The sequence below is a fragment of the Rattus norvegicus genome, chromosome 9 (genome assembly GCF_021556685.1).
Source record: "Rattus norvegicus strain SHRSP/BbbUtx chromosome 9, alternate assembly SHRSP_T2T, whole genome shotgun sequence".
NCBI lineage: Eukaryota > Metazoa > Chordata > Mammalia > Rodentia > Muridae > Rattus > Rattus norvegicus.
The window spans coordinates 4569457-4595564 of record NC_141542.1 but is presented as its reverse complement, the minus strand read 5'-3'; the positions used below and the strand labels follow the sequence as shown (position 1 = coordinate 4595564).

Genomic DNA, 26108 nt, shown 5'->3' with positions numbered 1-26108 from the left:
TCTTTTCCCCGGTTGAAATTTCTCTCCTTCGGTTAGAGCTTACTCTCTATTATTTTTTGTAGGGCTGAATTTCTGGAAAGTTATTGTGTAACCTTGTTTTTTTTATGGAATATCTTGGTTTCTCCATGAATGTTGATTGAGAGGTTTGCTAGATACTGTAGCCTGGGCTGGCATTTGAATTCTCTTAGAGTCTATATGACTTCTGCCCAGGATCAGTCTCTGGTGAGAAGTCTGGTTAATTATGATAAGTCTGCCTATATATGTTACTTAACCTTTTTCCTTTACTGCTTTTAATATTCTTTGTTTTGTGCATTTGGTGTTTGGACTATTATGTGACAGGAGGAATTTCTTTTATGGTCCAATCTATTTGGAGTTCTGTAGGCTTCTTTTATGTTTGTGGGCTATCTCTTTCTTTAAGTTAGGGAATTTTCCATCTATAATTTTGTTGAAGATATTTAGCAGCCTTTTAATTTGGTAGTGTTAACTCTCTTTTATACTTCTTATTCTTGTTTGATCTTCTCATTGTGTCCTTGATTTTTCTGGATGATTTTAGTTAGGAGCTTTTTGCATTTTACTGTTTTTTTTTTTTTTTTTTTTTTTTTTTTTTAGCAGTTGTGTCCATGTTTTCTATGGTATCTTCTGCCCTCAGAATCTCTCTTCTATCTCTTATATTATATGTGATTCTTGCATCTATGACTCCTTATCTCTTTCTTAGGATTTCTATCTCCAGGGTTCTCTTCCTTTGTATTTGTTTATCGTTTATATATCTGTTTTTAAATCTTGGGTTGTTTTGTTAAATTCCTTTACCTGTTTGGTTGTGTTTTCCTGTAATTCTTTAAGGGATGTTTGTGTTTCTTCTTTAAGGGCATCTAAGTGTTTACCTCCGTTTTCCTTTATTTCTTTAAGGGACTTTTTTATGTCCTTCTTAAAGTCCTCTATCATCATTATGAGGTGTGATGTTAAATCTTAACCATGTTTTTCCAGTGTTTTTGGATATTCAGTATTTGCTTTGGAGGGAGAACTGAGCTCTAGTGGTATGAAATAGTCTTGGTTTCTTTTCTTAGCTTCCTACACTTGCCTTTCACCACCAGGTTGTCTCTGGTGTTAGCTTGTGTTGTTCTCTCTGTTAGTGTCTTGATCTTCTTGTAAGCCTGCGTGTCAGCACTCCTGTAGACCTGTTTATTAATAGCCAGATCTGTGTTCTGAGAGCTGTGTGACCACTCAGTTCTGGATGCAGGCAAAAACAAGAAGAGTCCTGTCCCAGACTTCTCCTTGATTTGTGTGTCTTGAGGACTGTAGGGGAGTCACTCAGAGAAGAAGAGTTTGTCTTCCCTCTGCTCTCAGGTGTATCAGCCTCTCGTTTCGTCCCATGAAGAGCATTTTAGTGAAAAATAGCAATTTGAAAAAGGAAAAAAAACATATAATATGTTTGGTTCAAGTGAAATTGACTTGACTCCTATTCAATGAGATAAATGTATTAAGAGAGTGATAATTTTTGGGCCAGACTTCACCCAGCTAAACTTTGTTCCACGCATGATGGAACACACCTTTAATACCAGGAGACTGAGGCAAGTAGATCTCTTGATTCCTAGGCCTGCCTTCTTTACACCATGTTCCAAGTAGAGAAACACTGAAATTCTGGCCTGTGGTACATGTTTTCATCCCAGCATTCAGGAGAGAGAGACATGCAGATCTCTGCGATCAAGGTTAATTATAGAGCAAGTTCTAGGATAGCAAATTTTAGGAAGTGAAGTAAATGAAAAACATAAAGCTGCTAATAATGCAGTAAGAAAAGAGGGTCATGTTCTAGTTGCAGAAAGCATCATAATTCTATAGATTCAGCCATGTGGATCTGGATTTAGAGTCAACAATATAAGGGATTCCTGTGACAATTGATGTCAGCTTGAACTAAGAAATTAACTCTGATTAGGAAGACATCATCATCCCTGTGAGAAAATCTGGAAAGTATTTTCTGAGATCACAATGAAGCTATGCTCCAGAGACAGCCAAGCTTTTACCTCATGATGACAGTGGAGTTGGTAATTTATAAGATTCATCCTGGTGGTGGTGGCTTTGAAGGTATAAAGAGAAAATGGAGAGTAGCTGAGACTTGGCACTGCGAGATTCCAGGGAGTATCATTGGTAAAGATGCAGTCTCAGTTTCAGTTGATTGCCAAAAACTGAAGGGAACGTGCAAATGAGTTAAAGAGGGTTTCCATGAAGAAAGCCTGTGAGAGGTTATTGATAAATTATAGTTGCTGTGGAAAACTACAGTGAATTGGAGATGCCAGTACCATGAGATGATGAACAGCAACAACAGCAGCAAGGGGAAGTCAATCAGAGCATAGATATGTGCATCACAGACTTTACAACTTGAAGCTGTAACATTTAATGTGCCTTGGAGACCCCATAATATTTGAGAAGGGAAGCAATGGTATATCTGTTGAGGAAAGCTGCTAACCAGGAATGGAAGCTCACAAAAAGAATTGTTGTGCAGTCAACAAAAAATGTCAAAATTTCTAATTTTGAACATGGTTTTGACATCAGACATGGGGATGCAGAGTTTAGAGTTTATCCAGAGAGGCTTTTTCCCAGTATTTATTCACTATGAGATTATTTGATGTACATAGCATACATCATCTAATTTTTGATTTTTACTTTAAAGGCAACTAAACTTATGTAATTGAATGAATCTCAGAAAAGACTTTGATCTTTTGACTTTTAATATTGATGAGACTGATAAATACTCTGGAGACTCTTGTAGTTAGACTAAATATAATTTACATTATGCTATGTTTAGGTATGACCTCCACATACTCATATATTTAAAGAAGCCTATGTGGACTAGGGCAAAAAATGTGTTTGTTTGGCCCAGAAAGTGGCAGTCTTTGGAGTTGTGACCCTGTTGGAGGAAGTGTGTCATTATTGGCTTGGGTTTGAGAGCTTCATCTTAGCTCCCTGAGGATGACAGTCTTGTTCTTTTTGGCTATAGAACAAGATGTTGCACTTTTTTCTTCTCTTGTGCCATGCCTACCTGGGCATTCCTATTCTGCTGTCTTAATGATAATGGACTGATTCTCTGAATCTGTAAGCTGGCACCCTTAAAAGATGTCCCAACAAAAGTTAGCTTAGTCATGTTGTTTGCTCTCAGAAGTAAAATCCTAAGACAGCCCTCAGGCTTGAATACTTGTTTCTGAGTTGGTTGATCTATTCTGGAAGGTTGTGAAATCTGTAGTAGATCTTGTATTGAGAGAGGGGTTATAACGTATATTAGTTATGGTAATTTAGGGTCACAGAACTTGTAGAATGAACCTTTCTCTCCATGTAAAGCTAATGTATTGGAACGGCTTACAATCTAGAGTCCAACTAATCCCACAATGGCTATAGAAAGTACAAAAATGTAATAATTTCTTAGTTGAACAAAGTTCGATGTTTCAGGTGGTCTTAAGTAATGGCGCCAAAGTGGCCACAGTACCAAGAATCAGGAGTAGGCCTGGTTAATTTTAAGAAAAGGCAGAGACTCTAATCATTTGTGCTAAGAGAATGCCAATGCTTTACTGAGCTTCACAGTACATATAACCCAAATTCACTGGGTGGAAAATCTCAGGAAGCACAGTGGAAAAATGAGTTTACATTCTCAGCAGGAAAACAGAAACTGAAACCAAGAACTGACATCAAAGATGTTAAAGCCCAGGTGTTACAGCCCAGGTCCAAACAGAAAGTTCAGGATGTTCCTTTCTAAAGAGAAAGGGCTTTCAAATGCATCAGAAAGGCTCAGCAGTGGGTAAACACTGAGGGTCCCCAGAGGGTCCAACACTTCAGTATATGATGGAATCCAGAAAAATTGGGATCCAGTGTCAGTGAAGAAATCAATGAACTTACAAGTTGGAGGAAACAGGCAAATAACAAAACCTTCATTGTTTGATCTCCTTATATAGCCTTCCATCAATAGTTATGTCCTAGATTGAAAGATAATCTTTCTACTTCAAGATTTGAATCAAAATCCTGTAGTCTTTCCACCTCAAATGTCTAGACTAGAAGCAGATTCAACCACTTGAAACCAAGCAGAAAATTTCTCACAGATGTACCTTCCATTACCGGATTATAGTTTAGTTCATGTATAGTCAAGTTGACAATCATGAATAGCCATCAAAGAGCAGATGCACACTGTGTTCTGACTTAGTTTCTTGACTGTTGATGCAATATGACAAGTTGATCTCTTTCCAGCTTCTGTGATGGGATTATCCCCTTGGATTTCTAGGAAGGATAAGCACTTCTTCCTCTAAATTGTCTATTTCTAGTATTTGTTCACAGCAATAAAATGAACAGCTGGTTCACTTGGATAGTTGACAATACTGCAGGTTTGATGCTAACATTGTATGCATTGGAAAGACAAAAGAGACAATTAGAAGGGAGGGGATAAGTTCAGGATATTTATCAATCCCTGCAATAGGCAGACAGTCTTGGGGCACTCTGCCTCTGCCTCTTCTACAGAGTTCACCATGAGACAAAAAGGAACAGCTGGGTCCTTCCACATCACAGAATGACAAATTTGGCTTCTCACATCAGCCTTTTACAGTGAAAAGCATCTTATCCTATCCAGTGCTCAAAAGAAGGATATGGTGAACATTTTGATATTTATTTAGCCATTACTATCAGCACAGTTACACTAATAGTAATTACCAGTAACCTAGTACATAGGTGCTGGCTGTTCAACAAAGTGCATTGAGTAGCATGCCATTTTTTTTAAATCTTCTTTTTATAAGGATTCTAGCTCTCCTCTAGCCCCACACCAAACAGAAGTATTGGAAAAGTTATTAGGATACAGTGAGCCTGTTTTGCAATAGTTCTTTGAGGGCAAGCTCTATCTTCTTTGGCAGCTGTTCAGTCCTGTAGGGAACATCAAACAGAACTCAACAGCTGAAAATCAGTCCTCTAGGCAGGCAGACAGCAGGCATAAATTGGTAGCTATAGTCTTCTCCTCAAGCAGGCAGACTCCAGACAGCTATAGTTCAATTCTAAAGAAACTGATGGGCTCACTGACCAAAATAAGGGGAGATTGTGGAAGTAGCAAGCCACCATAGGAACCCCATAAGAAGTTATTTGGAGAGTTTCTCTTAATGGCTGCTTATTACAAGTTGAACTTAGCAATGCTAGGTAAGGTGAACCAATGCACGTGTATTGTTAGCAAAGAATAGTGAGGTGCAGCAAATCAAATAAATGCTCAGTGCTCAATTCCCAGTGTTGTGGGTCCCTATTTATACTCCTTATTTCCAAGGTTCTATCATGTGTTTGCTATATCAAATCATATTTTCACTTGTGTCTGCTTCAGGAAAACATTCTCCAACATATATGTTCCAGATAAATATCCCTTTACCTGTGTGTTCCAGCAGAATATTCTTTGCTATAACTAACTTTCCAAAGAAACTAGAAGTATCCACTTTAGCAGAGGCAGTATGTAATTCCACCTATTACTACTTCAAATGACAAAGTGAAAGAAAGGAGCAGGTCTTGTAGTCATTGTGCAATTGAATTGTGCTCTCTGGGCTGTTGTAGAGAAGCCAAAATATTTATTTTTCTTACTCATTTATTATTTATTAAATGTATATGCATTGAGGTGATTCCTGCAGGTGCCATGGCAGGAAGAGAATAGATCTATAAAGAGCTCAGACTGAAAACTAACTTTAGCCTGACTTGCAGGATCAAATTTTGGGAGTCTGATATCATGCACTTTATTCTCATATATTTAAATACCATATAATTTGGGGGAAAAGTTTCCTGGTGTTACACAATCTCCAGTGCACATGAAGACACAATTGCAATGACATTTAACTCAAATATTTATTTTTTTCAAAGAAGATGGATTCTTTCTATCGACTGCCTGTATTAGCTTAGTGACATAGAAAAGGACGTGGCATGGCTTCATTCATGGAGATAGCTTAAAAGTTGTTTGGGTTATTATCTACATCTAATCCTTGTTGAGGGAGTATGAGAGGGTTCCTGTTAATCCAAACACCGTAAGAGTTATTTTGAATATTATTAATTTCTGTGCATCTGTTAATCCAAATAAGGTAAGAGTTATTTGAATATTATTCATCTCTGAGTCTGGTTGTCGAAGCTTGATATGGCCTGGTATAGCAGATATTGCAAATCACCAGATTATTAATCACACCAATCCCCAGCTTTCCAGGTTCTTTGTCCTTTCCATGGAGTCAATTACCCTGCATGCTCCTGGATTCCATGAAGACATGTAGGTAAAAGGGCTTTTGTGCTACCAATCATGTATGTAGGTACAAATATGTATTAAGTGCATGTGTATATGTGAACATATGTGTAGAAGCCAGAGAGCAACTTTAAATTTGTCTTTCCTCAAGAGAAAACCACTTATTGGTTTTTTTTTAGTTTTTTTTTTCAGACAGAGTTAAGAACTGGTTTGGTGTTCAACTATACTATCTGGGAAGTGACCCACAGGAATATGCCTGGCTCTTACTCCTCAGTACTTGAGTCACAGGTGTGTACTTGAACACCCATTTTGTTTTGTTTTAACATAGGTTCTGTGTTTGAACTGGGGTCCTAATACTTGCTCAGCAAGTATTTTACAGAACAAATATAATTCTCTCCCCAGCCCTGCTTTTATTTATTTATGTAACATTGCTGATGGCCTGCAAAAGGAGATAAATTTATGTAGGGAAATATAACAAGGTGGTAATTAAAATATATTTCCATGTTTGTTCATGTTTCGGAAGCTGGGTCAGGTGATTGATGTTGGATTGGAGGTTGGAGTAGTGTGTTCAGCAAGCAAATCTGAGGTCTGCAGAACCTGTAATCTCAGGTGGGAGTACTTATTGTAGTCTTAAGATTGAGAACTGTAGAGTGTGCCAATGACCTGGAAATATATAAATCGTGGGGCTTCTGTTGAGTAGTCCTGAGGATGGGTTCTTTCTTTTGAAAGTCCACATTCCCATCTGAGACTTGCTGAAATTAGATGAATCCATACATATTGAACTAGGATACCCTGGTTTACTCTGAGCCTCTGACTTCAGTGGTAAAGACATCTAAAATGCAAAACATGTGCTCCTGTGCACAAAACATCTGGGCACTAACTTTCTAGGGGATTTTCATATATATTAATTCTTGTCTCCTTAAAGATCATATGATTTGATTCTTAGTAGTGGAGAGGTTATTAGTGGTGCCACTTTCTGCCTCACTACTATGTACAAGTGTTTCAATCTTAGCTTCTATAGGCACCTCCCATTGCATATATTCAAGGATCCCCCTTGCAAGGTGGGCTGAGTGGTTGCCACTTGATACTGGATTCCTGCCTACCACTGACATGCTGAATTGTGTATTTTCCTTCAGAATCTAGGTAAAGTGTACAGATACTTGGCTGACTGCTTGCCATTGACTTGTAGTTGTCCGAGAACTTGTCTGTTACTAGCTCCCAGTTTACTCTGCTCTTACTAGGATATTTGAATCTTTTAATATTGATTGTGGCTTTTCAGCATGTGTGGGAATGAATTTCTGTGAAAGGTATTTAATTTTTTCTTATGTATATAGATTTGTGTTGTTTTGTGGTGTGTGTGTGTGTGTGTGTGTGTTTTGCATGAGTGTGAAGGTATGTCTTCCATGTGCGATGGTAAACATATTCATGTTCATTCATTCATTAGGGTAGACATTGTGTGAGTTCCTGGATTCCTTTGTAACTTATTCATTGAGGCAATGTTTTAAAATGAACCTCAGAGCTGCTGGAAAACCAGTTCGTCAAGAAAGCCAGTTTGTTCCTGAGGTACAATGCTGTCTGAATAACAGGTAGGTTGCCATGCCCATTCAGTCTTTCTCTTGATACAGGAATTTTGATCTCCAATCTACAAACTTGTGCCGCATGTACCATATTCACTAATCCATAAATCAGCTCATGAAAGTGGTTTTTCGGGCGAGTGGGAAGCCCTAGAGGGGATGCTACCTTGTGAGGGTAAACAAGGTGAGAGATAGCTGGGGTGACTAAGGCTTTATTTTTTGTGTCCATGGTAACTCTGGCATCTAAATGAAAACATACCCCTCATAGGGAATGCTCATTTGGAGCTTGGTGTTGAGAGCACAGAGTGAACAAATATTCTGAAGACAGAGTGAAAATGTGCCTGTGACCTTAAAATTTACTCAATGATCCAGAAACTTCAACAGTAAAGCCATTAATCACAATGCTGTCAGGTAAAACAGAAAGAAAGTCTTAGGATTCTCTTGGAACAAACTGCACACAATGCCTGTTTCAAATCCAAACGTCCTGGACTTCAATGGGTGATGCAATTTTTGTTTGCTCTCAGTGACACAACAAAGTGTCAGGGAGGGATCTGACTTGCTGAGATGAAATTGACTAATTTCTTCTGGGTTTGTAGCCTGGTCTTCCTTGCATGCTCGTAACACTTGTCTCACAGTTGAACCTTTTTCAGAGATTCAAAGGTAAGACAGTAAAATAATGTTAGAATAGGACAGCAGAGTCGGGAACTCTGCCTTACAATGAATGGCAGCCTTGGTAGTGTAGTAATGACTCTTTAATCATTCCTTCCTTTAATTTCTTCTGTCTTTGCTTCTGTCCTTTTTTACTATTTTCCTTTCTTTATTCTGAGTATGTTCTGTGTGTCATGTACATTCTTGTTTGTATGTCATACTTGCATATGAATATTTATGTACAGAAGCATATGGAATTTCAAAACTGATAAAAGATACTTTAATTGATTACTCTGTACATAATTTTCTGAAGTGTGCTCGCTGAACCCATAGTTCACCAAATTTATGTACCTAAGCTAAAACTCTTTCCTTGAGACCCATGGTACAAGGACCTTCATACTGCCACTATAAAGGCGAGCTGCTATACCCACTCAGCTTATTTATTTGTTTTGTGGAATCTGCAATATAGACTTCCATCCTCACTCTTTGAGGTAAGCACATGATTCTTTGAAGCCGACTCCTCTGCAACACCTCCTGGATTTATAAATAATATATTGAATACTAAATTGATTTCTAAATGGCACCTTCCATGTGGCCCAAAATACCTACAAATGGGTCCCAAAACAAAATTATGGGCTTACTTAAAGGATTATGAAAGAAAACATAAAGAGAAAGGAAAACAAAATGAAACAACAATAAATCGCCTATTTAATGTTTCACAAAGTGATGCCAATAATTGGTTAAGATAACCAAAGGCAGATGTTTTTATTTTTGACCCTCTCCCTCAATTAAATCCCCACAGATTGCAGGATTTTGTTTTGAATTTACAGTATGATAATTTTTTAAAAGATTTCTTAAATAGTATTTTTGTAAATTGTTATAGTCAATTTTGGCATATATATATTTGTACTGTTATAGTAGAAGTATGCCCCAAAGACCTCACCATATATTTAAAATACCAGAAGATCCGTCTCATACACCTAACCTTCCAGCAGTAATAGTATTGGAGACAAGGGTTATTTTGAGATTTGCTTAATGTGACCAAGTTTCTTCTATATTCATTTCATACATGCACATAATGGATAATGACTGCTTTCCCACCCTCTGAACCACCATCTGGCTAATGTTGAGCACCCTCCCTATAAGTCCTTTTCCTTCATCCATGTGTTATGGTATTTCTTGTTTTGTGACCCAAAGAGACTAGGAGGTACTCTATGTTACCAGGGTTTGGAACTATTTACTGGGGGCTGTTGATGTCACCAGGGCATACCTAAGAAAAATGAAAACTGTCTTTCTTCTAGAAAGAGTCAAAATATCACTATTTGCAGAAGATATGATAGTATATTTAAGTGATCCCTAAAGTTCCACCAGAGAAACTACTAAAGCTGATAAACAACTTCAGCAAAGTGGCTGAGGATAAAATTAACTCAAACAAATTAATAGACTTCCTTTACACAAAAGAGAAACAAGCTGAGAAAGAAATTAGGGAAATGACACCCTTCGTAATATTCCCAAATAATATAAAGTACCTCGGAGTGACTTTATACAAGCAAGTAAAAGATCTGTACAATAAGAACTTCAAGACACTGAAGAAAGAAATTGAAGAAGACCTCAGAAGATGGAAAGATCTCCCATGCTCATGGATTGGCAGGATTAATATAGTAAAAATGGCCATTTTACCAAAACTGATCTACAGATTCAATGCAATCCCCAACAAAATACCGATCCAATTCTTCAAAGAGTTAGACAGAAAAATTTGCAAAATTCATCTGGAATAACAAAAAACCCAGGATAGCTAAAACAATCCTCAGCAATAAAATGACTTCAGGGGTAATCACTACCCCTGAACTCAAGCAGTATTACAGAACAATAGTGATAAAAACTGCATGGTATTGGTACAGAGACAGACAGATAGACCAATGTAATGGAATTGAAGACCCAGAAATTAACCCACACACCTATGGTCACTTGATATTTGATAAAGGAGCCAAAAACACCCAATGGAAAAAAGATAGCATTTTCAGGAAATGGTGCTGGTTCCACTGGAGGTCAACATGAAGAAGAATGCAGATCGATCCAAGCTTATCACCCTGTGCAAAGCTTATGTCCAAGTGGACCTCCACATCAAACCTGATACACTCAAACTAATAGAAGAAAAACTGGGGAAGCATCTTGAACACATGGGCACTGGAAAAAATTTCCTGAACAAAACAGCCACAGCTTATGCTGAAGATCAAGAATCAACAAATGGGACCTCATAAAACTGCAAAGGTTATGTAAGGAAAAGTACACTGTGGTTAGGACAAAATGGCAACCAATAGATTCGGAAAAAAAATCTTTACCAAGCCTACAACACACAGAGGGCTTCTATCCAAAATATACAAAGAACTCAAAAAGTTATACCGCAGGGAGACAAATAATCCTATTAAAAAATGGGGTTCACAGGTAAACAAAGAATTCACAGCTGAGGAATCCCGAACACCTAAAGAAATGTTCAACATCTTTAGTCATAAGTAAAATGCAAATCAAAACAACCCTGAGATTTCACCTCACACCAGTGAGAATGGCTAAGATCAAAAACTCAGGTGACAGCAAATGCTGGCGAGGATATGGAGAAAGAGGAACACTCCTCTGTTGTTGGTGGGATTGTAGACATGTACAACCATTCTGGAAATCAGTCTGGAGGTTTCTCAGAATATTGGACATTGAACTACCTGAGGACCCACATATACCTCTCTTGGGCATATACCCAAAAGATGCCCCAACATATAAAAAAGACACGTGCCTCACTATGTTCATAACAGCCTTATTTATAATAGCCCGAAGCTGGAAAGAACCCAGATGCCCTTCAACAGAGGAATGGATAAAGAAAATATGGTATATCTACACAATGGAATATTACTCAGCTATCAATGCCTTTATGAAATTCATAGGCAAATGGTTGGAACTGGAATATATCACCCTGAGTGAGGTAAGCCAATGACAGAAAAAAAAACACATGGTATGCACTCATTGATAGGTGGCTGTTAGCCCAAATGCTTGAATTACCCTAGATACCTAGAACAAATGAAACTCAAGACGGATGATCAAAATGTGAATGCTTCACTCCTTCTTTAAAAGGGGAAAAAGAATACCCTTGGCAGGGAATAGAGAGGCAAAGATTAAACCAGAGACAGAGGAACAGCCATTCAGATCCTGCTCCACATGTGGCCCATACATATACAGCCACCCAATTAGACAAGATGGATGAAGCAAAGAAGTGCAGACCGACAGGAACCGGATGTAGATTGCTCCTGAGAGACACAGCCAGAATACAGCAAATACAGAGGTGAATGCCAGCAGCAAACCACTGAACCGAGAACAGGACCCCCGTTGAAGGAATCAGAGAAAGGACTGGTAGAGCTTGAAAGAGCTCGAGACCCCATATGAACAACAATGCCAACCAACCAGAGCTTCCAGGGACTAAGCCACTACCTAAAGACTATACATGGACTAACCCTGGGCTCCAACCTCATAGGTAACAATGAATAGCCTAGTAAGAGCGCCAGTGGAAGGGGAAACCCTTGGTCCTGCCAAGACTGAACTCCTAGTGAACATGATTTTGGGGGGAGAGTGGTAATGGGAGGATGATTGGGAGGGGAACGCCCATAGAGAAGGAGAGGGGGAGGGATTAGGGGGTTGTTGGCCCGGAAACCAAGAAAGGGAGAAACAATCGAAATGTAATGTAAATAAGAAATACCCAAGTTAATAAAGATGAAAAAATAGAATAAAAAATAGAATAAAAATTATAAGAAAATAAAAAGAACTACAAAAAAAGAGAAAATATGCGATTTTCAAATGTCAGAGCGTGCTGATGGTAAAATATCCTCTGAGCGCGGAAGGAATGAAAACTGCAGCTCTCTCCTCTCTCCTCTACAATTGTGACATTTGTACAGTAAATAGTGACATTTAAGATTTAGCTGACCCTTTTCACCATAGCTAAATTTATCAGTATATGTCTTCATACAAATAAATGTTCATTTGTTTTGCTCATAATTATAAATCTTCTCAAATTAACAGTCAAGATTCACCATAATAGTGAATGTTAAGATGATAAACACAGGTGTCAGAAAATACAAAGTTAGTGTTATACTAGATTGACCACATGGCCTTGTATATTATGTTCCTAATCAACAATGTTTCATAAACTCGTCCTTAACTCATTAAGATTCCAAATTATTTTAACACTATGCTAATTCTCAGACGAAAATGTAAACACATTTGCCTTCTAAAGGTATAATCTTTCATTTCTTTAATTTATTTTTAATTTTTTAATTGTTTATTTTATTTATTTACATTTCAAATATTATTCCCCTTTCCAGTTTCTGATAAGCAAGCCCCCATAACATTCTCCCTTCCCCTGTTTCTTTGATGGTACTACCCTACCTACCCACCAACTCACTCTCTCCTCCTGGCCATGGCATTCTCCTATAATGGGGCATCAAGCCTACAGAGGACCAAGGGCCTCTTTTCCCATTGAAACAAAATAAGGCCATCCTGTGCTACATATGTGGTTGGAGCCAGAGTTCCCTCCATGTGTATTATTTCGTTAGTAGTTTAGTCCCTGAGAACTCTGTGTTGTTTGGTTGATTGATATTGTTGTTCTTCCTATGGGGTTGAAATCCTCTTCAGCTCCTTCAGTCCTTCCACCATCTCCTTCATTGTGTTCCCCGTCAGATATTTGGCTGTATAGGTATCAGAGTCTGGCAAAGTCTCTTGGGGGACAGCTATATCAGGTTCCTGTCAACAAGTACTTCTTGGCATCAGCCATAGTGTCAAGGTCTGGTAGCTGCATGGAATGAATTCCTAGGTGAAGCACTTTCTGGATGACCTTTCCTTTAGTCTCTGCTCCATTCTTTGTCTCTGTATTTCCTTTACACAGGAGCAATTCTATGTCAATATTTTCAAAATGTGTGGTGGCGCCATCTCTCAACCAGGGGCCACGTGTAATCTCTGGATATAATCTTTATAGGTTCTCCCTCCGCTTTGTTGGGTATTTCAAGTAATGTCATCCCCATTGGGTCCTGGGAGTCTTTTGCTTTCCTGACATCTGGGACTTATTGGTGGCTAGCCCCAGTTCCTCATCCTGCATTACTCCACACAAACTTTTAAGTAACTCTAGGTGTTAATAACAATACTTCACCCTTCACTGCATAATATTCAAAACTCTGTTTTTATGATTTTTTTTAATAAAACACTGAACATTAGATGACACTTTTTTTCATTCTTCTTAGGTCCCTCAGTCTGTATATAGTGAGAGTTGTGGGCCTGGATTCAGTTAAGTGACCCTAGAGGGCAAGCCCATCTGCTGCTACAAGTGCACACCTTGTGCAGACAATGAGATTTCTAATGAGATGGCTAAATACAATTTTATGGGTAACTTCCTATTTCTCCATAGGATTCCACAGCATGCTAGAAAATGAAAAAGGTCTGAGTAGAAGTTAGATATAAATCTTTTTGTTTCTCTTTTAAAAAATTTTAATGTCATAATTCATTGCAATCCCCTTTAAAACCTCACCACAGCCATTACAAGTCATGCTTGACATATCTTTACTCCAGTGCCAATATTGGTATAGGAAGATACAATACTTTCTTCTGTACTTTTTAGTATTTTTCATTTCTCTTTTTCATTTAACATGTATTAATAAAGTATCAAAGATCGTTTTTCAAAATATACTTCAATGATTTTAAGAATCATTTGAGGCTCAGATCTGTTGCAACTTCAAGGGATTATTAACAACATATTTCTTATTTTTAGTTGTTTGACAATTTCGTACAATGCATTTTCATCACATTTCCTACTCACACTCCTTGTAGGTATCTTTTCCCTTCCCTAATTGCCAAAATATGTAATTATAGTATCTAATACACCTCATGATACTTATCTATACTTATTTGGGTGCATGTCACTTAAAAAGGTAGGTAACTGACCATATTCTGCACATTGAAAAGAACTTATTCTCCTGCTAGTACCGCATTTTCTAGGGGTTGGAGTGTCTTCAAAGATCCCTGCAATATCTATGCTGAAATTTGGTCTTGATTAAGCGAGCATGCATCTAATACACTTTTTCATTTGTTGTGAATTTATGAAATCAATTTCTATGTGTTCAGAAAACAGTGTTATTTTGTAGTTTTCTATACACTGAAGATCTTGGTAACTTTCTGGCTTCTCTTGGATTAGAGTTTTACAGAACTATTTATTTTGTTACTGGACCCTTTAGGAAAGATTAGGGTTTGTGGTCTTTTACGGAGTTGTACTGCTAGGGTCTGGCTTTAGGTTTTAAACTTTCATGTGACATTCTTTTTTCTGCTGCTGCTTTCAAATCAGCATTTAAGCATTCAACTTGTGTTCTAATGTGATCTGTCCTTTGCTGCTTCTATGTTTCCTGCTAGTGTGGAAATGAACAAATACTCCAATTCTATAAGCACATACCATATTAATTAATTAATTAATTAATTAATTAATTAACAATCCTGTCATGGTCCCCACTCTGTGGCTGGCCTCCAGCAGTCATTGTGGTCACTGGGCTGCCTTTCCTCTATCCTTAGTCTCTTCTTCATTTTTCCCTGCAGTTCTCCTACACAGGAATATTTCTGGGTCAGAATTCAACAGAGGTCTGAAGCAGTGGGGGTTGAGAAACTGGGAGTAGCCACTAGAAAGTCCCAGATGTCAGGAAAGTAATAATTTCTCATGACCAAATGGAGATGAAATTTACTAAAATAACCAATGAAAGGGGAGAAAGTACCTAGAGACCATATTCAGAATTTAGTCAAAGCCCCCTGGTTGAGAGATTGGGCCTCCCACCCATCTCAAAAAGAAAAAAAATTCCAGTCCAAAGGAAATGCAGGAACTGAGAGTGGAGCAGAGACAGAAGGAAAGACTATCCAGAGATTCCCTCACCTAGGAATTCACCCTATCTGCTGATGCCAAATTCATATACAATTGCTGATGCCAAGAAGCATTTGCAGGCAAGAGGCTGTTATAGCAGTACCCTGAGATGCTCTGCCAGAGCCTGACTAATATAGACACAGATACTCTAGCTGACAACCATTGAACTGGCACAAGTATCCCAATGGAGGAGTTAGGACAAGGATTGAAGAAGCTGAAGGTGTCTGTTACCTCACAGGAAGAACAAAAATATCAGCCAACTAGACTCCCCTCCCCAATCCCACATACATACACACAGATCGTAGGAAAAAAACCGCCAAGCAAAGAGTACACATGGAGGGAACCAGAGCTCCAGCTGCATTTGTAACAGAAGATTGCTTAATCTGGCATCAATGGGAGAGGAGACCCTTGGTCAATTGGAGGCTCAATGACTCATTGTAAAGGAATTCTAGGGCAGTTAGGAAAGAGTGGGTAGGTGGGTCAGGGAGCTCCCTTATAGAAGTTGGGGGTCCGGGGTACGATAGGGGCTTTGAAGAGGGGGAACTAGAAAGTAGGATAACATTTCAAGTGTATGGATGTTATTTTATATAATATAAAATACACATATATACATGCAAGAGGAAAGCAAAAGTTAAGTTAATGGTTTGACTACCAGTACTAGGCAATTTTATTAAAGGTCGTAATGCCTCCCCCCTCATCAGATGTTTATCCAGCTAGATACCATCTTCTTGTCTCTATCAGTGCATGCCCAAACTAGGCTCATGGCTCCACCTTCTTGCTCTGTCAGGGTTGGTGGAGAGCAGAAGCTCCAGGTTTAATAAGAGACCATATGGAGATTGCATTTGGTTCCTTGGTGGGCTTTTAGGATTCATAAACATTTCCTCGCACAACAGAATCTTTAATTTGGTGTCCTGTCAGAGGTGGTTAGAATGCATTTTCACGTAACAACAAACATAACAAAAGCCCAACTTTGTCAGGGATTACTCCTCTAGGAGACTGTATTTAAACAATGTCCCTGACTTAAGCAGGGGAGGTATTTGAACCTCCTCATCCAGCCCCTGCACAGCTTGCTAATGTACACCACCTGACTTGAATGGTCCTCTTCTCACTAAAATGTGGAGTCATTCTCTTTTGTAAGGGACTATTTCAGAAGTATACACTTGCTTAACAATGCATTTTATGCTGAAAATGGAAACAATTTGTTCTGTACAATGGAGCTTTTTTTGCTTTTTCGTTTCATTAGTTCATTCTCATAACAGCAAGTTTTTATCCAAATATAGTTTCCTTTGCCCTAAGGGAAAAGATACACTTTACATGTACAAATAAATAAAAGCTATATTAGTCTAATGATCAGATATGTTTGGAAAAATCCTCCAAATGTAGATGACCTCTTGTGTCCTTTCAAAAGTGCACTTTAAGTAATTTTATTGTATTATTTATTAATGTTGTTACTTTGTGTTGCTTAAGATGAATATATCGACCACTACTTTATGCCAGTCAGACATTCTGCTCAATTCTTTATTTCAGCAATGTAGGCTTAGCAATCAGGAACCCAAAGAGGATTCAGAACTTTCCTCTATCTACATAACAGCTATGATACCTGAAGTACAATAAGCTCCCCGAGTTTCTGTTTCTTCACCGTTGGAGATAAACCTCCATGTTCATGAATGGTTTGTCAGCAAAGGTTTCCTGTACTAGACTTTATCCCTAGTATGGTGATGCTGTAAAATGACAATCCTTTAGAATTGCTGCTTAATGACACTACAGAATCTGCTCTCATAAATGGATAAAAGTAGCTGTCATGGCAGGACTGAGATATTTTAAGGGTGAGTTGTTACAAATTCAGCTTCTGATTGTTCTCTGCCCATGGTTTGATGTTGAAACTTTTCCAACCACACACACACACACACACACACACACACACACACACACACACACACACACCACTCTGTTACCACAACTTCCTCATTGAAGTCAGCTAATATTGATACTACTTTTGAATTTCAAAAAGGAGTGAGCTAAATAACCTCCTTTCTATTAATTTTTTTAACCTACCTAGGTATTAGTAAAAAACACAGTATAACACCTAAAGAAATGTTTAACATCTTTAGTCGTAAGGGAAATGCAAATCAAAACAACCCTGAGATTTCACCTCACACCATTGAGAATGGCTAAGATCAAAAACTCAGGTGACAGCAGATGCTGGCGAGGATGCGGAGAAAGAAGAACACTCCTCCATTGTTGGTGGGATTGCAGACTGGTACAACCATTCTGGAAATCCGTCTGGAGGTTCCTCAGAAAATTGGACATTGAACTGCCTGAGGACCCAGCTATACGTCTCTTGGGCATATACCCAAAAGATGCCCCAACATATAAAGAAAACACGTGCCTCACTATGTTCATCGCAGCCTTATTTATAATAGCCAGAAGCTGGAAAGAACCCAGATGCCCTTCAACAGAGGAATGGATATAGAAAATGTGGTACATCTACACAATAGAATATTACTCAGCTATCAAAAACAACGATTTTAAGAAATTCGTAGGCAAATGGTTGGAACTGGAAAATATCATCCTGAGTGAGCTAACCCAATCACAGAAAGACATACATGGTATGCACTCATTGATAAGCGGCTATTAGCCCAAATGCTTGAATTACCCTAGATGCATAGAACAAATGAAACTCAAGACTGATGATCAAAATGTGAATGCTTCACTCCTTCTTTAAAAGGGGAACAAGAATAACCTTGGCAGGGAAGAGAGAGGCAAAGATTAAAACAGAGACTGAAGGAACACCCATTCAGAGCCTGCCCCACATGTGGCCCATACATATACAGCCACCCAATTAGACAAGATGGATGAAGCAAAGAAATGCAGACCGACAGGAGCCGGATGTAGATCGATCCTGAGAGACACAGCCAGAATACAGCAAATACAGAGGTGAATGCCAGCAACAAAACACTGAACTGAGAATAGGACCCCCGTTGAAGGAATCAGAGAAAGAACTGGAAGAGCTTGAAGGGGCTCGAGACCCCATATGTACAACAATGCCAAGTAACCAGAGCTTCCAGGGACTAAGCCACTACCCAAAGACTATACATGGACTGACCCTGGACTCTGATCTGATAGGTAGCAATGAATATCCTAGTAAAATTACCAGTGGAAGGGGAAGCCCTTGGTCCTGCTAAGACTGAACCCCCAGTGAATGTGATTTTTGGGGGTAGGGCAGTAATGGGGGGAGGATGGGGAGGGGAACACCCATAAAGAAGGGGAGGCGGAGGGTTAGGGGGATGTTGGCCCGGAAACCGGGAAAGGCAATATTATTGGAAATGTAAATAAGAAATATTCAAGTTAATAAAAAAAAAGAAAAACAGAAAAAGAAAAAGAGGAGAGGCTAAATGAAAAGTTCCTTGAAGTTGAAAGAGCACAACTGATTCCCTAAACAACTTGGACTTCATTTTTCTGGTTGATTCTCATCTTTATGTTTGTCCCCAACCATTATGACAAAGGTTTCTGTCTTACTTTTTACTCTCTTTGTGAAACTCAGATTTAATATTTGAAGGCTCCATTTCACCTACATATTAAACTTACAGAGCAATGGAGATATATTTGAGTCAGAAAGGGAAAGTGGATGTGGTAACCTATTAAGTTGCTGAAGGAAACACGAATGATATGGCTAAGAATTGAACGACTTTGATAATTTTGTGGGGTTCCCAAAATAATAGCAGCTGCTCTTCTATCTCTTATTGAAGCACATTATTAAAGTTATGGGCTTTTACTGTCTTAATTTTAATGTCTTTTTTTAAGCCTGCAGAGAGAAATATTAATTTTTGAAGAACGCATAGTGTTGGACACTCATATCCCAGGACTCTGGGAATAGAGACAGGAGGACAATAAATGAAACGTCAATCTGCGTGACACAGTGAAATACTCCTAAGAAATCAGGAAACAAAACAAAGAACCAAAATTAACTTTGTAGAGAGCATGACTTGAAATTATTGATTTGCAAAGCACCATAAAGCATTGACTCACAATGACTGGTTGTTTTTTTCTTTCTTCTTTTGTGCTTCTGATACATCCATAATTCTCTGTGAGTGTGTGGAATCTGTTCACATAACTTTTTGAGAAAGGGTCTCTCCCTAAAAGCAACCTTAAGGGATGACCATGTCTCTATCTCAAATTGGCTGGGATTGCATGTAAGTACATGACTCTGAACCTTCCATTTGCTGAGGGGTTATGGTCTGCACTTGGAGTTACATATACTTGCTGACCAAGCCATGTACAAGTCCCTCACAATCATTTAAAAAATATTTTTATATTATGTATATCATTGAGTGCTGTTGTCCTAAGAGGCCAGATGATGGCATCAGCTGGGGTTAAATGGGGTTGTGAACTGGCGTACGTGTTTGCCTGAAACCAAAGTAATTTTCTCTTGAAGAGCAACAATTGTTCTTTATTACTTAGCCATTCGTCTAGCCCCAATATCTTAGTTTTGAGTGTTAGAGGATCACAGGTATGTACTGTTATTATTAGACATCAGAGAGATAGAAAAAGCGGTGTGTGGGAGAACTGAGTCCTTTTTGGCCATGTATAAGTGATGACAGGAAAGTGTTCCTGTTACTATAACAGAACCAGCATGGCTTGGGCTTGCATGAGGATTGATTTGTAAGTTTAGTATGTAGAACAGTGTAGATGTACCCTTTTCGAACTTCCTCCTTGGAGGAATTTCCTTTCTATCAAGGGTACTGACTCCATGATAATCAGAGACAGCCTGAGTAAAGCAAGCAAGATGTGGCTAATGTCTCAACAAACTGTAGACTTTTATAGACATGTAACTCCCAGAAGCACAAACCTTGTTGAGAAATCCTTAGAATGATTAGGAGAGCTAATATAGTTTATTTAGGATGTTTTCTAGCAGCTATGCAAAGAAAGTTTTATGAAGAGTGAACACACACACTTTTAGAATATTTTCTAGCTTTCTAATTTTGATCAGAAAATCCAACAATCATTTTTAGAATTTTTATAATAGGATTTCTGACTTGGGAAGGAAAATCCAATAATTTTTATAGAAACTTTTCTAACTTTGGTCAGAAAATACTTGATCTATCCAGATAGCTTTTACAAACAGACAGTAGAGTCTCAACCAGAGAGTTCTGTCTCAAGAGAGAGCTGTCTTTACCGCAAAGTTATGTGGAACAGACTATAGAGTCAAGACTATCTATAGAAAGCAGAGTAGGGAGCCATCTTGAGCAGAACATAGGCCCCCAGCTTCATGAATTGATTTAAAGTCATTTGTTTTGGAACTCACAAATAACCCTTCTCTTAGAAACCTGGATCTAACCAAGGTGAGTCCTTGACACCATGGCATGGTTAAGGATACAGAGGGATGATGGATGTGGGCTTCAGGCAGATGGCAGGAAACCTTATGTTTCAGATTTTAGAGACTCTCATCTACTCCAAATTGGGAGTAGGGACAAGGGAGTAAGGACTAGGGTGTAATGTGTAGGGAAGAGTCCAATCCACATGTAAGAATCAAACAAAGCTAGTTGTAGGGACTGTTCAGAAAAGGTATAAACACATTGCCATAAGGTGAGACATGAATCCATCTGAAATGTAAGATGAAGGGGAAGAAGCAATTTGGAAGATAGATGAAGAATGTTAGAAGAAACCAAAGAAAACACATATCTGTAGTGCTGAGCTTGGCAGAGGATGACATGTGATGTGTCTCTTTGACTGTCCAATACAACAATCTGCAATTCTGATGCCTAGGTAATTCTCAAAGAATTTATTCTGTTTCCCTTTGTCTTGCACATTTATGTGCCTGGCAGATTTTGACCTACATTGTTATAGTCTTTGTCACTCCCAGAAAGACAAAATGTGACTAAATTTACCCAACATTACCCTGAGTGTTTCTGTGCCTGGTGCTTGGGTGAGGTGAAAAGAGAGAAGTTCTGCACTTACCTGTCTTTAGGTTACCCATATTCAGTTTAATATTTTTATTGTCAGATGTCTGCAAACTCCTAGTTTATTTTCCTGTATAGGAATCCCTAAACATTTTAAAGCAGTACTTCCTCAATATATCTGTTTATGGAATATTTTTGAGGGGGCAGTCACAAGGCATGACGATCAGGGTACACCATATATGTTTGGTTCAGAAAAATTGTCCTCTTCATTTATGGCAGGCCCACTTATTGACCCGGAACTCACAATCGTGGCTATCGGTTATCCAGAGAGCCCCCAGGGATCTTCCTATCTCTGTTGCCCAATGTTGGGATTGGAAATGTGTACCATCATGATTGATATTTTTCTGTGGTTTATGGAGCTCATGCTTGCATAGCAAGTACTTTAGTGAATGAATTGAATCCTAAGCACAGTAACAGCTTTCTAACTGTACTATGTTAAGTAAAGATAGTTGATAACAAGAAAACCTTTCATGATGATTATGAACAATAATTTTCTATTTTTTCACCAAATTACTCTAAGAGAACAGATTTTAAGTGCTCTATGGACCCAAGCATTTACATATTTGGTAAGTATGAGAGAGTTATGGTAATTTGACAATCAACATATATCTAAATCAGGTACATTACATGCCTTCAATACTAGTTTTACCTATTCTACATGATAGGAGTCCTGGAGGTCTGAGTGCTAGTTTATTGCTCTATCACTAACGGCTCATGCTCTAAGATCAAGAATCAAGAGATGAGGATCTTAAAAAGCTAAAAAGCTTCTGCAAGGCATAGGACACTGTTGTTAGGACAAAATGGCAACCAGTAGTTTGGGAAAAGATCTTTACCAATCCTATATCTGATAGAAGGCTTATATCAAAAATATATGAAGAACACACTCAAACAATCAGGAGACAAATAACCCTATTAAAAATGGGGTTCAGAGCTTAACAAACAATTCTCAGCTGAGGAATATTGAATTAAAGAGATGCTCAACACCTTTAGTCATAAGGGAAATGCAAATCAAAACAACACTGAGATTCCTCCTCACACCAGTCTGAATGACTAAGATAAAAAATTCCGGTGACAGCAGATGCTGGTGAGGGTGTGGATAAAGAACACTGCTCCATTGTTGATGGGATTGCAGACTTGTACAACCATTCTGGAAATCAGTCTGTAGGTTCCCCAGAAAATTGGACATTGCACTACCTGAGGACCCAGCTATACCTCTCTTGGGCTTATACCCAAAGGATGCTCCAACATACAACAAAGACACATGCTCTACTATGTTCAGAGCAGCCTTATTTATAATATCAAAAAGCTGGAAAGATCCCAGATGCCCTTCAACAGAGGAATGGATACAGAAAATGTGGTATGTCTACACAATGGAATACTACTCAGCTGTCAAAAACAATGACTTCAAGAAATTCATAGGTAAATGGATGGAACTAGAAAATAACAACGTGAGTGAGGTAATCCAATCACAGAAAGTCACACATGGTATTCACTAATTGATATGTGGATATTAGCCGAAATGCTAGGATTACCCAAGATGCACAGATCACATAAAACTCAAGAAGGATGACCAAATTGCAGATGCTTCACTCCTTCTTTAAAAGGGGAACAAGAATAAACTTAGGAGGGGATAGGGAGACAAAGTATAGAACAGAGATTGAACGAACGCCCATTCAGAGCCTGCCCCACATGTGCCCCATAGATGTACAGTCACCAAATTCGATAAGACGGATGAAGCAAAGAAGGGCAGGTTGACAGGAAGCGGATGTAGATCTCTCCTGAGAGACACAGCCAAAATATGACAAATACGGAAGAGAATACCAGCATCAAACCACTAACCTGAGAATGGCACCATCGTTGAAGGAATCAAAGAAAGGACGGAAAGAGCTGAAGGTACTTGAGACCCCATTTGAACAACAACGCCAACCAACTAGAGATTCCAGGGACTAAGCCACTCCCCCAAGACTATACATGATCTGAGCCGAGGCTCCAAATTCATACGTAGCAATGAATAGCCTAGTAGGGACACCAGTGGAAGGGGAAGTCCTTGGTACTGCCAAGGCTGGACCCCCAATGAATGGGATTGTTGGGGGGAGGGCAGTAATGGGGGTAGAGTTGGGAGGGGAACACCCATATCGAAGGGGAGGGGGAGGGTTAGGGGGATGTTGGCCTGGATACTGCGAAAGGGAATAAAATTTGAAATGTAAATAAGAAATGCCCAATTTAATAAAGATGGGAAACAATTAAATGGTTGTTGTGTGTGTTTGTAATTTCCACAATGGAGAAATCAAGTGCAATTGATCCTTGAGGTTCATGTCCACCCATCTTAGCCTGCTTGTCAAGTCTTATGCCAATAAGAAACCATGTCTCTATTGCCTTGAAAAGAAAGAAAGAAAGAAAGAAAGAAAGAAAGAAAGAAAGGAGGAAGGAAGGAAGGAAGGAAGGAAGGAAGGAAGGAAGGAAAGAAAGGTGGATGGTGTCTGAGGAAAAACAATCCTTTGCTTTCCATACACATGCATGAACACACAGACACACAGACACACAGACACACACACACACAGACACACACACACACACACACACACACACACAGGTGTGCAAATACATACATGCTATATGGTACCGGGTAAGGACTTTTTAAGAATCTTAGAAGACCTATAAGAGCCCTGTGGGTGGAGCTCCTCATTCTATTATTTTTAAAAACATTTTCTGAGTATATGCTATCTGCATATATGACTGTATACTGTCTGCATGCCTGGTGCCCATAGAAAAGAACACACAGGTTCATGTGCAACTTTAGTTACAAATGTTTTAATCTTTCTTTTGTATGGGAGTTGAGAATTGAACTCGTGTCTTTTGGAAGATCAACCAATGTTCTTAACCACTGAGCCATCTCTTGACCCTTCTTTATTTTTTTTATTTTAATCTCTTTATGGTAACTTCTTTGTATAATCTCCATGGTGACTTGCTTTTCTTTCTGAAAGGGGTACCAGAGAGAGGGAAAGCCTTTCAGATGCACCCATTATTAGTTTCATCATGGGTACCTCCAAGGTAAAGGAGGTGATGATGATAGAAGATTTAGGAAGTTAGACAAAAGTGTCTGATCATCTGACATAAAAACAAATCAAAACAAAACAAACAAATAGAAACCCACCTCCCAATCATACTATATTTCTGAACCCAAAACAACTTTAAGAGTCATAAATTCTGAGGCTGAGAGATAGAGGGAGACAACTACAGAAGAAAAAACAAAAAAACAAAAACAAAACAACAACAACAAAAAAAAAACAAGCTCCACAAGGTGATGTCTTTATTGCTCCTGGTAGAAACTAACCAAGCCAATGTCCATTCAGTGAACTCCCATCCTTAGGCTGCCACTTTCCATTTTTTTCTGCAGCTTGGTCTTCTGTCTTTCCTGGATGTTCATTTCTTTGTACATGCAAACAAGTGAGCTTAGAAATCTGTAGGCTTTCTGCTCTAGCTGCAGTGCCACAGAGGATTGACACAGGATCTGGTTTGAGAAATTAAGGAGTAATGTGAACTGTTACAAATGAAATTTACCTAAGAACACTGACATGTTAAAAGTTTTGTTTCATTCAATTTTATTTACATTATGTGGTGTGTTTGTGTGTGCGTGTGCGTGTGTGTGTGTGTGTGTGTATGTGTGTGTGTGTGTGTGTGTGTGTGTGTGTATGTTAGTTTGTGTGTGTTTTCAGGTAAGAGTGACCGTTGAGTTTAGAAAAGAGCATCACATTCCCTTGATCAGGAGTTGTAGTGTTTGTAGGCAATCAGTCATGAGTTCTGCAATCTGTACAGGGCTCTGTATAAAACTTTTTTCCTAAGAAACATCTCTATAGGCCCACACTCATATTTATTCTTGAAGAAATTCTAGTTATGCAAACCAAACATTATGCATAGTTCTCTTATCTTTTTTTCCTCCATCTTTATTAACTTGGGTATTTTAGTTCTCCTATCTTATAGTCAATCATCTTTGATGCTCACAGCATCTGTGAAATACCAGGCATGGAAGGGATAAACATGTTTAATTAAGTTTTGATATTTGTTCATTATAACTTTAATGATAAAGCAAAATCCATCAAACTATTTGTATTAATTTTAATGTTCTCATCTTTTTTTTTCTTTCTTTTTTTTTTTTTTTTTCGGAGCTGGGGACCGAACCCAGGGCCTTGCGCTTCCTAGGTAAGCGCTCTACCACTGAACTAAATCCCCAGCCCCTCATCTTTTTTTTCTTAAGAACTCTAAAATTAAAAATTATATTTTATAAATTCTTTGAGAATTTCACACCCTTTAATTTGGTCATATTTGGGATAAAGATATTTTAAAGAGATGTTTGTGCCTCTCATTGTGGCTATCAGACCACTGATACAATAAGCCTTGAGAAATTGGAATTTTCCCAGGAATTTCATGCTGAGATGGGAGAAAGCTTGGGACAGCCACGTGAAAATTCTACTCTAGGAAAGATTCCACTCTTTCATATGTTCCCAAAGAGACAATGATAGCTCAGTGATAGGTAAGGATATCCTGGACTGAGTCTGTATAGAGATGCATTTCTGTGACCTTCTGTTTAACACTTAAGTCCACTTTAGAACCCTGAATATAGGCCTGGGTAAGTTGTGGGTATTTAATGGGTCTCTTTGTAGCTCTTTCCAGTATGGTTCCCATTTAATCTCCATTTTCTACTTTTCATATTAACTTGGCTACACAGACTTAACTTTCCTTCAAATGTGGTTAAAGAAGTACCTTGATTGATTTTC

At 38.5% G+C, this 26108-nt stretch overlaps 1 protein-coding gene and 1 pseudogene across 1 annotated transcript in view; one reads left to right on the top strand and one right to left on the bottom strand.

Moving 5' to 3' along the window:
• The window catches only part of LOC148003236 (rho GTPase-activating protein 20-like), a 163893-nt gene extending 144487 nt beyond the window's left edge, over nt 1-19406 (top strand). Inside the window, exons 14-16 of the mRNA XM_087568224.1 lie at nt 6403-6511; nt 7668-7809; nt 19178-19406. The gene's annotated coding sequence lies outside the window, so the exon portion shown is untranslated. The remainder of the gene's footprint in view (nt 1-6402; nt 6512-7667; nt 7810-19177) is intronic.
• LOC148003235 (ATP synthase peripheral stalk subunit F6, mitochondrial pseudogene) overlaps nt 1-26108 on the bottom strand; it is a 53064-nt pseudogene that overhangs the window by 1649 nt on the left and 25307 nt on the right.